The following is a 14,249-nucleotide window of genomic DNA, read 5'->3' as shown; positions in this document are numbered from 1 at the left end:
CTAACAGCCAATTTCTCATCAGAAATCACCAGAAAGCAGTGGGAATGGCATATTAAAAGTGCTCAAAGAAAGACTCTCAACCAAGAATTCTATACCCAGCAAAATTATCCTTCAAAACTGGAGAAATTAGGACATTTCCAGATAAACAAAAGCTAAGCAAATTAATCACTTGCAAACCTGTCCTACAAAAAATACTAAAGAGACTCTGTCAGGCTAAATTAAAAGTCACTAGAGAGCAACCCAAATCTACATGAAAAAAGAAAGATCACTGGTAAAGTTAATTACATAGATAAATATAAAAGTGTAAGTGTATGTTTTGTTTGTAACTCTTTTTTCTCCTATATGATTAAAAGAAAACTGTATAAAGCAATTATTACAAATCTGTGTTGAGGGGTACATAGTGTAAAGATGTAATGTCTATGACAATAATAGCACAAATGAGGGAGAGGTATCAGAACTATATAGGAACAAAGTTGTTATATACTATTGTAATTAACTTGTTCTTCTACCTCATCGAGGTAATCAAACTTTTACTTCTATATTTTCTCCCTTTCTATGAATCACTTATTTAGCTTTGAAATGATACTGCTCTGGATAGAGAATAGTGAGAAGATAGGAGAGAGATGAGGTTTGGAAAATCAGAAAAGGATCCTATTATATACAGACTTTATGGACCTGGAAGGAGCTGGGACTTTATGCTATTGAAAGATTTTATTCTATTGAAATTTTATTAAAATCCATTTTAAACAGAAAAGCCTTTTAAAACAGGAAATTATAATTTTAAAAGATCACGCTGGCTCTTATAGAAGGAGAAGAGTGTAAACAGGGAGGCCAATAAAGAGAATATTATAGGAATCTGGGAAGATGACGGCATTTTGGACTTGAGTGATGATAGTGAAGATGAAACAGAATTAATAAATTTAATATGTATCTTGGAGATATAATGAACAGGATTTGTTGATGGATTAGATATGAAGGATGAAAGGAAAGGATGTATCCTTGATGACACTTTCGGTTTTGGCTTGTATAAGTGACTGATTAGTGATGCCATTTACTGATATGGAGAAAATTTGGTAAAGACTGGTTTGGGGTGAATGATCAGGAATTCCATTTTGAGAGGATTCTGAAAGGTAGCAGTAGCAGTAGACGCATAGTTTTTATTCTCACCAAAACCCACCCATAAAAAAGAGATGAGTCCACTAGATAGCAAAACTAATGGGCAGCAGGTAAATTAAAACTCGATGACAAGGTATCTCACAACTCTCAAAATACTAGTGGGTGGAGGCATACCACCCATATCTATGAAACCTAATGCGTATGAACACGTGTGCTAGGGGAAGCAGGGGAGTCACTTAGACATCTACCAGACTTGACAACAGGCAAACCGAAAGAGACAACAGATGCATGCTGGAAAACATGGTGTACAATTTGAGCAAAACAGTTGTGGAAAAAGTTTTCACACTTGCAAGTGATTATGCATGGGACCTGAAGGGGATGGTATAGACCAAGTCTTATGAACTCTAAAATCTAACTAGTAATAGATCCCTTCCAGGACAAGGCCCTGCAGTGAGGAAAAATAGATGAGAATAAATTCCAAATTAAACAGAGGCAATAGAAGGAAATAAAAGAACAAGTAAAAGCACAGATGAGAACAGAATTGAGAGATCTCAGAAAGTACTAGCTTATATCTTTTTACACTTCATACAAACAACAAATTCACATTATTTTTAATTATTATTAAAAATATTTTAATTACTATTAAAATAATTTACATTATTATTTTAAAATCCAGAAAAACTAATTCACACAAATGAGCAACAGAAAAGATTTTGGATATATATAGCTACTGTAAGAAAAGCGAGAATAGACACTGGAACACATTTTCTATGAAAACATACCAAAAAGATATTACCACGCAAAACTGATGAAAATTAGAATGTAATATTTCAAATCAAATTATAAAAAGTAAGAAAGTTGTACAGAATGTGAAAAGGCAATATAAATAAAAGAACCTAGAAATGAGATGATAGAATCAGTAAAGCCAGAGGACAGGGAAGGCCTGGCAACATCTGCCACTGGACAGATGAGGCCCTCAAAGCAGTAGCCAGAGAGCATCTCATCTAGGACCACTGTGAGTGGGAGGGACATCACAGGCCTCAGCCCAGGAAGAACTGTGGAGGACGCTTTGACCACTATGCTGAGATGTAATGGTGGATATTGGCCTTATGGCCAGAGGCTCAAGGAGGCCATGATCTGGCCAGGGCTTCCTGGAAAAGGAAGACCTGGGGCTCATCAATAAGGGCATCCATACCCCAGAGAGGCAAATTATCTGTGTTTTAAGGTTTCAGTGTTTTCATGTTTCATCCATTTTGTAGCATGTATCAGTCTTTCATTCTTTTAATCGCCAAATAAGATTATATTGTATGGATATACCACATTTTATTTATCTATTCATCAGCTGACGGACATTTGAATGGATTATTTCCACTTTCCAGCTATTAGGAATAATGCTGCTAAAAACATTGATATAAAAGTGTTTGTGTGAAACCTATTTTTCATTTCCTTGGAAGTGAAATTGCTGGATCATATGGTAACTCTATGTTTAGCCTTTTGAAGAACTGCCAGACTGCTTTCAAAAATGGCTGAACCATTTTACATTCACACCAGCAATGAAAGAGGTTTCGATTTTTCCACATACTCTCAACACTTGTTATTATCTCTTTTATTTTAGCCATCCTAGTGGGTGCAAAGTGGTTTGGTATTTTTTTCTAAGCAATTGCAATGGCATTGTATTTTTTTAATATATTTATATTTTATTTATTTTATTTTTGGCTGTGTTGGGTCTTTGTTCCTGTGCATGGGCTTTCTCTAGTTTAGGCGAGCCGGGGCTACTCTTCGTTGCGGTGCTTGGGCTTCTCATTGTGGTGGCTTCTCTTGTGAAGCATGGGCTCTAGGCATGTGGGCTTCTGTAGTTGTGGCACACAGGCTCAGTAGCCATGGCTCACGGGCTCTAGAGCACAGGCTCAGTAGTTGTGGTACACGGGCTTCGTTGCTCCACAGCATGTGGGATCTTCCCAGACCAGGGCTCAAACCCATGTCCCCTGTGGCAGGTGGATTGCTAACCACTGCACCACAAGGGAAGCCCATAGTATTGTATTTTAAAGTTCAGTATCTATGTGTTCATTGCTAGTATATAGGAATAGAGTTGATTTTTGTATGTTTATCTTGTATCCTGTGATCTTCTTAAACTAAATTATTAATTTTAGGAAAGGGTTTTTGTTTTCATTTTTGGCTTTTTTTTGTGGATTCTTTAGAATTTTCTATGTATACAATTATATCATCTGCAAATAGGAAGAGCTTTGTTTCTTCCTTTCCAATTTGTATGGCTTTTATTTCCTTTTCTTGCATTATTGCACAGAAATTCCAGTACTATATTGAATAAAAGTGGCAAGAATGAACATCCTTGCCTTGTTCCTGATCTTAGAAGGAAAGCATTCAGCCTATCACTATTATGTATAATGTTACCTGTAGGCTTAAGTGCAGGAAGTCCTCCTTCTATTCCCATTTTCTGGAGTTTTTATAATGAATGAGTGTTAAATTTTGTCAAATGCTTTTCTGCATCAACTGATATGACCATATGATTGTTCTACTTTAGCCTGTTAATATGGTGGATTACACTGATTGAAACAGTGAAACAGCCCTACCTCCCTGGAATAAACTCCACTTGGTCATGCTATATAATTCATGCAATATATTCATGAGGGATATTGGGGTTTTTTGGGGTTTTTTGTTTTTGTACTATCTTCATTTGCTTTTAGTATCAAGAAAATAGTAGTTTCATAGAGTGAATTAGGAAGTATTCCCTTCTCTTCCATTTTTTGGAAAAGGCTATATAGAATTCGTGTTAATTCTTTTTTTAAACTTTTGTTTGGATTCTCCAATGGCTTAGAGATTTTCTTTTTGGAAGATTTTTAATTACAGATTTTACTTCCTTAATAGTTAAAAGCTTATACAAATTAGCTTTTTCAAATTGGGTGAGTTGTGGTAGTTTGTATATTTTTTAAGGAGTTAGTTCATTTCACCTGAGTTATCATATGCATGCATGTAGAGTTTATTGTGGCATTCCCTTACTATCCTTTGGGGTTTTTTGTTTTGTTTTGTTTTTGGAGTATAGTTGATTTACAATGTTGTGTTAGTTTCAGGTGTACATCAAAGTGATTCAGTTATACACATATTCATTTTTTTTAGATTCTTTTCTCATATAGATTATCACAGAATATTGAGTAGAGTTCCCTGTGCTATACAGTAGGTCCTTGTTGGCTATCTATCTTATATACAGTAGTGTGTGTGCGTGTTCATCCCAAGCTTCTGATTTATCCCCACCCACATACACCCACGTTTCCCCTTTGGTAACTATAAGTTTGTTTTCAATATCTCCCTTACTATCTTTTTGCTATCTGCTCGGTCTGTAGTAATAGTCCCTGTTTCATTACCTCTTTGGTAGTATTGTTACTGGTTTGTTAATTTTACTGGTCTTTGCAAAAAATCAACCCTTTCTTACACTAATTTTCCTCTACTTTTTTGTTTTTAGTTTTTTTATTTATGCTCTTTATTATTTTATTCTTTCTGCTTGCTTTGAGTTTATATCACTATTATTCTTCCAACGTATTAAGGTGAAAGCCTAGGTTATTTATATGAGACGTCCCCTTCTCTTATGTATGTATTTAAAGACATAAATTCTTCTCTCAGTACTGTTTTAGCTCTTTGCCACAATTTTTATTTTCATTCAGTTAAACATTATTTTTTATTTCCCTTGAGACTTCCTCCTTGATCCATGGATAAGTTAAAAGTGTGTTGTATAATTTCCAAATGTTTGGAGACTTTCCCATTCTTTCTATTACTGATTTCTAGGTCGATTCCATTGTAGCTGGAAAACACATTCTGTATAATTTCAATTCTTTTAAATGTGTTAAGGTTTATTTTATGGCCCAGAACATGTATTTTACTGTTTGGGGGTATAGTGTTAAACAAATATCAATTAGATCCTGTTGGTCAGTGGTATAGCTGAGTTCTTATATATTCTTGCTGATTTTCTGTCTAGTATTTCTAATAATTGTTGAGAGAGGGTTTTTAAAGTCTCCAAATATAATTATAGATTTGTCTATTTCTCCTTTCATTTATATCAGTTTTGGTTTCAAATATATTGCAGCTTTGTTAGTAAGTACATATACATTTAGGATTGCTAGGTATTCTTGGTGAATTGACCTATTTATCATTATATAATATACTTTTCTGTCTCTGGTGGTTTTCTTTGTTCTAAAGTCAACTTTATCTGATATTAATATAGCAACTAGAGTTTTCCTTTGATTAATATTTGAATGATATACCTTTTCTATCTTTTTACTTTCAACCTGCCTATGTGGTTATGATTGAAGTGAATCTCGTATAGATAGAATATAGTTTATAATCCAAGCTGCCCATCTTTGTCTTTTAATTGGTATATTTAGACCATTGACATTTAATGTAATTACTGCTAGGGCTTAAATCTGCCATTTAAATTTACTGTTTATTCTCTCTGTTTTGGGTTTTTTTTTTTCCTCTCTATTTTCTTTTGTCTGCCTTCCTGTGGGCTACATGTACATTTTTTAGAATCCATTTTGAATCATCTATATCTTTTTAGTACCTCTTTATATAGCTTTTTTAGTGGTTGCTCTAGATATTACATTATATACCTAGATAATGTAATTATCCAGAGACATTATCTAGATATTGTATTAAATATATATACATATATAATTATATACTCTATATAATCACAATTTACAGGTGTCATCATGTTACCAGTTTGTCTGAAGCATGGATACCTTACCATACTTTATGTCCCTTTACCCTCCCTCATTGATAATATAATTGCCTTAAATAATTCCTCTACATCCATTTAGAACCACAAGTGTTGTAATTTTTGTTTCAACCTTCACAGATAATTTAGAAAATTTATGAGCAGAAGGAAAGCCTGTTTTACTTATCCATGTTTTAATTTACTGTTTTGTTATTTCCTTCCAGATTTTCTAAGGTTTCTTCTTTTATCACATTGTTTCTGTTTAGAGAACTTACATTTTAGGATAGATCTGCTGGTGAAAAATTACCTTAGTTTTCTTTCACCTGAGAATGTCTTGATTTCCCCTTTATTCCTGAATGATATTTGTGTGAGGTTTGGGATTCTGGGCTGGCAGTTCTTTTCTTTCAGCATCTGATAATATTGTGCTACTTCCTTTTGAGATGCATTGTTTCTGAAAAGAAATCCACCATTGCTTGCAATTTTTCTCTGGTGCTTCAATTTTTTTTTTTTAGTACTGAGAAATTTACTTGTAATCATTACAGAAGGTATTTATATCAACACACCACACCACATTGTACACCCTAAATATATACAATTTTTAATTGTGAATTATACCTCAATGAAGTTGTAAAAAATATAGTTTACTTTCTCTCTTCTGTTCAGATTGGATCATTTATATTTTTCTATCTTCCAGTTCACTGATTCTTTCCTCTGTCATATCCATTCTGCTTTAAGTCCATCCACTGAACTTTCTGTTTCGTAATTTTGTATTGTTACTGTTTTTTTCAGTTAAATTTTTTCAGTTAATATTTTACTGTATTTTAACTTGTATTTTTCAGTTAAAATTATTGTACTTATTGTACTTTTATTGTATTTTTCGGTTATTGTATTCTTCAGTTAAAATTTTTCTGTGTGATTCTCCTTTATATCTTCTATTTCTTTGCTGAGGATCTCTACTTTTTCATTTGTTTCAAGCATGTTTATAATTTCTTATTTTTATCACAGCTGCTTTGAAATCTTTGTCAGGCCATCTAACAGCTTTGTCATCTTGGTATTGGCATCTATTGATTGCCTTTTTCATTCAGTGTGAGAACTTCCTGGTTCTTGGTATGATGAGTGACTGTGAATTAAGAACTTGGACATTTTCTATTATGTTAGGAGACTGCATACTATTAAATCTTCTGTTTTAGCTGACTTTCTCTAAAACTGTTCTGGAAGGGAAGGGAAAGGTGGTGCTGCCTCATTTCTTCTACACAGAGGTAGAAGCCTAGGTTTCCACTTAGCCTCAGTTGATACCTGCTATGGTGAGGGCAGGTCTCCTCATTACTGTAAGTAATGAGGTGGAGTTCCAGCTTCCCATGAGGTGTCCACTGACAGTGCAAGGCCTTCTTACAAGATTGAAAGGATAAAAGTCCCTACTTCTCTGACACCACTCAGGTGAAACTGATGGGCCACACTGTTATAGCCTTTTAAAAATAAAACTCTAGGTTCTCCACTCAGCCTTTGCTGGCATGGGTAGCAGTGGGGCCACAGTTTTTGACTGCAGCAGAGCAGTTAATATCTGAAAGTTTTCTGATTTCCTAGGCTTCCCCATTTCCTGGTCGTTTGCGTAGAAATATACTGCTTTTATAGGACTTTGTCTGTAGTCACTGGCATTTCTAGGTTGCTGACTTTTCAGATTTAATTCTGAGATATGTGAGGCAGAAAGAAAACCCAAGAGCTCACCACCATATCATGTCTCAAGTCCCAAGTTCCCTAGCAAGTCTGCCTTTTTTTTTCTACCAGTGGCTTTTTATGTTTATTTTATATGTTAAGTCCAAGGTTTTTAGTTGTACTTAACAGGAGGAATAGGGAAAACACATCTGGATGTGGAAGTTCTTTAACTTTCTTATAAATATTTGGGCTACAGTTTTTATCTTGAATGTCTTTGGGAATGTTACTTTGCTCGTTATTCTCTTTTTTCTTGTAATAATTCACGTAAGACCTAATGACCGACCTCTTATGTTGTTCATGTTTCCGTGCAGTAGGTCTTCCTGTGCTCCTAGGGGGAGCCTCCTTTTTGGAGGAATGGAGTGAACCAGAACAAGTTTCTGAGTTCATGGTTGTAGGGCTGACATTTCTATCATTAATGACCAATAATTCAAAATATGCCGAGTTCTTTCTGAAATCTGCTTTCCTTTCTCTTCTCCCATTCTCATATGAATCTTTTTTCTTTTCCTTTGCCCAAGTGTCAATTTGATTCTACTTCCTATAGTTTCTCTTCAATATGGGTTTTTGTCCTGGAAGAAAATTTAAGCAGGTTGGTTTTAAGAGTTCATAGAGCCTAGGCTGGCTCAGCATTGTCAAGTATTTATAAGTCTCCCTGTACTCATATATGCACATTGGAACATTAAAAGCTCTCTCTCTGTTTGAGCTGGTTTTCCCAGATTGGCTGAGTTTCCTTTCACTCCTGAGTGAGACCCTTTCTTTTGAAGGTATTTATTATCAATTTCAGGATTTTCTTCTGCAGTTTCAACCATGGCAACATTTTGCTGTCCTTTGGAGTTTGGGGGTACCTGGTCACCTAGTTTTGTTAAGATGTTACCCATGGGATTTTGGTCTTGTAATCCTTAGTTTCTATGTTTGTTTTGTGGGAGGATTCAAGTAGATTCAAACACTATCCACCACTTGCACCTGTCCTTCTTCAAACTCCTTCTTTAAAGAGGTATAAAATCCCTCCTCTATGTCATCCTGTTTCAAAGGTTCATTTGCTTTCACAGTTGAATCTACTCTTGCCAAAATCGCCAATTACATCCTTGTAATTAAACTTGCTTTCCTGTGTCTTCTCTCACCACTCCAAACAATTTATTCAGTTCTTCAGCTCAACAGTAGCATTCAATTCCTTGAATACACATCAGGGCCTTTGCACATGCTGGTATTTCTGGCTGGACATACTTTACTTTCCCCTCCCCAGGTTCCTTCAGTCTCAGTTTTCAATAAACATTCACCCATCCTTCAAGACTAGGTTGTGTCTCTCGTATGCATTTCTTACTGTGTACTCAAGCTTGTAATAGCTATTAGAATAGTGTTTCACAATTGTCCACTTACCTCTCAACCCTCACTATAAATAATTCCTTTAAAGGCTGGAACTATGTTTTGCTCATCTCCATATCCTTAGTCATAGAGTAATCCATGGTACATTCCTTCAACAAATATTGAATGAATTAATGAAATAAAAAGTAGTTCTTTTCTGAGCCTAGACTTTTCAGTATAAGTGTATGTTTGCAAATAATCACATTTTTATTAATGGATGTGTTGTTTTATTGAACATAATGGTAATCATCTACACTGAAGCAAATTTATAATAGCCCCAAGAAGTAAAATTAAAATCACCTGATCTATAACCCCAATATGCAGTAATAACTGCCGTTAAAAATTTTAGGTGATATTCTTCCAGTCCCTCTTCTGTGTGTGTTTATGTGTGTATAATGGGGGAAATCTTGAAAATATTAAAATAATACATTTTTCATTTTATATGAGGCAGTTTAAAATGAGACTTTTTCAAATATGAGGCAATGTAGTGCAGTGAAAAGTGTATAGACTGTGAAGCCAGAATGCTTCAATTCAAATCCTGATTCTACCACTTATAAGCTGTGTAAACATGGACTAGTTACATAACTTCTCTGTGCCTCAGTTCAGTAGTTAAGTAGGGATAATCCATCCTGTGGGATTGCAATGAGGGCTAAATGAATTAGTATTTGAGAAGTACTTAAAATAGTGCCTTGCACATAATCAGTGCTATAAAGGCACATGTTAAAGGCATAATATAAATAATCATGATTCTCTACATGCTTCTCATCATAACATCTTGAAAAATAACATTATGTAGACAAAATCCCAGCCAGACTAGAAAGGAAATGAAAGAAAAAGAAAACACTTCTATGTCTGAAAGAAAGGGGAAGTTATACAGATAGAGCAAGGAGGTCAAATGCCAAACCTCCATGGATTAGGGGGAATAAACTGCAGAGACACTCAGATAAATATCAAAGAATAGCAGAACATCAAAGCTAGCACCCCACTCTTCCAGGTGTTGCTTGGGAGAGGCTGCAAACTCTCTCGGAAGCCTTGCCTTCAGCCTGGGGCCACATTCAATATGGTTTAACAGCAGTAGTGCTGCACTATCAGAGGAAACTGTATAGAAAAGTCTCTCCCACGTTGTATGTGGTATGAAGGAAACCAAGGTGTTTTCTAATACTTCTACCCGGGGGGAAGACTGGTGCCATAAAAGAGACCTGGAATCTTAGGAAATAAATATTTCTGAGGTTCAGCAATTCAAGACAGAGGCAAGGATGATTGATGACCAATAGTAGCAGGTGGTATCATAAGTCCAATGACCAGGTAGGACCAAGCATGTCAGTAACACGTTCATGAGAAAGAGGCCAATGCCAAAAGCAAGTGGGATGACATCTCTTATGGTGATGAAAAGGTAGGAAAATAGGCACCCTCATACCTAACAGAAGAGAATGCAAATTTATAGATTTATGGAGGGTAATTATGAAAAATCTACAAAAATAACTTTAGTGTATCTATTGAACCAGACAACACACTTAAATGTACAAAGATTTTCACGCAAGGTTAGTAAAATTTTACTGTATATGCAGATACTAAAAGACTGAAACCCAAAATATTAACAATAGTGGGGTAAAGGGGAATTTTTAAAATTTGAATATCCTCATATGTTCTAAGTTTTCTACAAGCAACATCTAGAGATTTTTATAATGAGGAAAAAGTCTTTATAAAAACTGTACTCTCTTACCTTTAATCAGCCTCTTCCAAGTTAAGGAAGCCATTTTTCTGGAAAGCCTCTCAATAAAAAGATAACCAAGTTTCCAAGCCTGTAAGCTGAGTGATCAGACGGTGATATGTGAAATGCAATCACACCTGAAATTCAAACCAGAAATAGCCATTAGGTTCCCGAATGTTATTACTGTACTCATCACTTGCCATTTAACTATGCATAATTGACCATCCAGATCATTTATAAATATGTTAATTTAGACACGTCAGAAGTAATTTATGGGACGTCACACTGTCAATATTTCTTTCTTCAGAAAAACACTATCTCTGTCTTTTTAAAAATATTTATTTACTTACTTACTTACTTATTTGGTTGCGCCGGGTCTTAGTTGTGGCAGGCGGGCTCCTTATTTGTGGCATGCATGTGGGGGATCTAGTTCCCTGATCAGGGATTGAACCCGGGCCCCCTGCATTGGGAGCGTGGAGTTTTAACCACTGCGCCACCGGGGAAGTCCCTGTATCTCTGCCTTTTATTTCTTGACAGGAAACAAAGGCTTTATGGGGAGGAGGAACCCCTCAATCAAGGATGATTTAATTTTTCTTACCAAAGTTTATGAGTATTTTTCAAAGATTAAATAAATTGTGTTTCCTGGTTTATCTTTATTCTCATGCTCATTTGACCTCTTCAAATAATTCGAATAGAAATTATTCTGCAGATAAATCTTAGCTTTTGTTTTAATTTCGGTTGTAATGAGAGTTTTTTTCATATATACTTAGGTTGATTAAACCTCTTGGGAGAGTTTGGCATAGGAGAGATCCTCTTAAATGTTTTGAATTCATTACGTGAAATGAAACCATCTGTAACCTTTCCAAAGCAAAAACTCAAAGAACAGCCATCTGATAATGAAAGCAATAAAATTGGACATGAAAATATTGGTTGTGAACATAGTCTAAGAGAATCCTCACCTGGGAAGGTTCATAGACCCACTTAGTTTCCCCCCACTTCCATTAAGTCAAATGTGTCAAGCAAATGTCATCAGATTTGAGTGGCACTAATAGCAAACTGCTGATTGGACCCGATTCTCAAAAGCTTTCAAGATTAGTCACTAAATAGCCAGAGACTAAAAACACTAGATATGATCAATCTGGGACAGAAAAGAAAGACCTAAGAAGTTATAGTCAGTGACTTGAGCCATCTGGCCAGACTCTCCCTTCTTTTAGGTCATGGCTTGGTAACTTCATTAGCATTAAGCTTTGAGTTATCATTTTAAATAATGTGCAACATAGTATTTCTGTCATGAACAAGACAAAATAAAGGATAGCTGGAGATGTTGATTCTGCTCTTGGTACATGCTGCTGCATGTTGAGATTAAGACATGATGGAGCATTTACACATTTGACTTAAAGGTGACTTCGTACATAAACTTTTTCGTACATAAACTTTTTAACCAATTCTGTTTGCAGACCTGCCAGTTGAAAATAAGAGGTCCCCTTTCCCCCAAAACAACATACAACATTCTGAAGACTTATGCAAATTATCATCATCCAACAGCAATAAAAATAATGTATTCATAAAGAGCTTTCTGGGTTGTGTAGCTCTTTTGTCTACAGGATTTCAGCAGTTTTAGACAGTGATCTAAAAATTTTCTCCTTCAATATCTTTCAAGTCTTGTTTCTCAAAGTTTGATCTCTACATCATCAACAATGGAATCACCTGGAAGACTGTCAGAAATGCAGAATCTCAGGCTTACCCCAGACTTACTAAATAAGACTATGTACTTAAACAACACCCCCTGGTGATTCATATGCACATTAAATTTTTACATGCATCAGAATCATCATAATTTAATCATTTATAAAACAAAATTCCTGGGTCTCACCTTGAGGTTTTGATTTACCAGGTCTGAAGCGGGAAAAAGAATTTGCATTTCTAACAAGTTCTCAGTGATGTTCACGCTGATGGTATGGAGACCACACTTTGAGGAAAATTGCTTTTCACTGGAGAATGCTTTGTGTTGACCCCAGTTTGGTAATAAATCATTCATATTTTAAGATAAATGGTGAGTGGTAAGAATCTAAGTTTAGGCACATTCTGTTGAATAGCTACTAACTTGATTGGTTAAAATTATATTTGACCTTATGTGCACACATGCTTATAGCAATTTTATTCACAATTGAATAAAAAAATAAAGCAAGTTTATTCAAAACTTGGAAGCAAACAAAATATTCTTCAGCAGTGAATGGATAAGTAAATGATGGTATATCCAGACAATGGAATACTATTCAGCTCTAAAAAGAAATGAGGTATCAAGCCGTGAAAAGACATGGAGTGAATATATTTTCACATATTGTTAAGTGAAAAAACCCAATTTGAAAAGGTTACATACTGTGTGATTCCAACTAGATGACATTCTGGAATTAGTAAGACTACAGTATGGAGATAATAAAAAGATCAGTGGTTGCCAGGGGTAGCAGGGAGAGGAGATGAATAGGCAGACCACAGAGGATTTTTAGGGCCGTGAAAATACTCTGCATGATATTATAATAATATCATATAATTATATAATAATATCATATAATATATAATATACATTTAACATATATTATATATATAATATATTATATATTAAATATATATTATATATATTTATTATATATAATATATAATATTTTATATATATATAATAATATCATATAATAATATAATATATATCATTATATATTTGTCCAAACCCATAGAATGTACAACACCAATACGGAACCCTAAGGTAAACTATGGACTTTGAGTGATTATGATGTGTCAGTGTTGGTTCATCCTTGGTAAAAAGAAAATGTACCACTCTGGTGACTGATGTTGATAATGCAAGAGGCTATACATGTATGGCGGTAGGGGGTATATGGGAAATCTCTGTATCGTCTTCTCAATTTTGCTGTAAACCTAAAAATTCTCTAAAACAATAAAGTCTTGATAGCTAGATGATGATGACAGTGATGATGATGGTGATGAAGACAAGAAGAAGAAGATAGAAGTGTGTGTGTAAGTGTATGTATATATATATAAACAACAATGACCCATACAGTACATATATATGGGGGGGAGGGGCTGCTCAGCTCACCAGGATTCTCCCAATCACAGCAGCTGTGCTCCTTGTCCTATCTCCTGGCAATATGGATGCTGGAACCAATCTGCTCCAGTCAAATTCTCTCATCCAGGAATTTAAAAACCTGAATAAAGACAGGACCTCTATTTCCCATGCCTCCCCAGGCTCAGTTGTTTAGTTCTTTCACCCATACTCTAAGCTGCCAATATTATTCCAATAATCTATTCTTTCCCAAAGTTTTCAGAATTATCAGAAATGCTTTTATTCATAATTTATTTTCAAGAGCAATTTCCTCCATGAATCAATCCTTTTTTGGTTTTGCCTACCATTTCTGAATAAAGTCTCCATGAGCTAGTGACAGAGAGTATAAATAATGAAAACAGGCACCTCTTATGCAACATCAATGGCCAGCATCCTTGTTCCCTATTGTTTATTGTCTGTTGAATGAAGATTCCCATACCCTCTGGGAAGAGCCCAGACAGGGATTCTGTTGGTGTTGATACAATGCCTAGAACTGACAGTCGCGGTGGAGC

The sequence above is a fragment of the Pseudorca crassidens genome, chromosome 4 (genome assembly GCF_039906515.1).
Source record: "Pseudorca crassidens isolate mPseCra1 chromosome 4, mPseCra1.hap1, whole genome shotgun sequence".
Classification (NCBI taxonomy): Eukaryota; Metazoa; Chordata; class Mammalia; order Artiodactyla; family Delphinidae; genus Pseudorca; species Pseudorca crassidens.
This window is presented reverse-complemented; position numbering follows the sequence as displayed.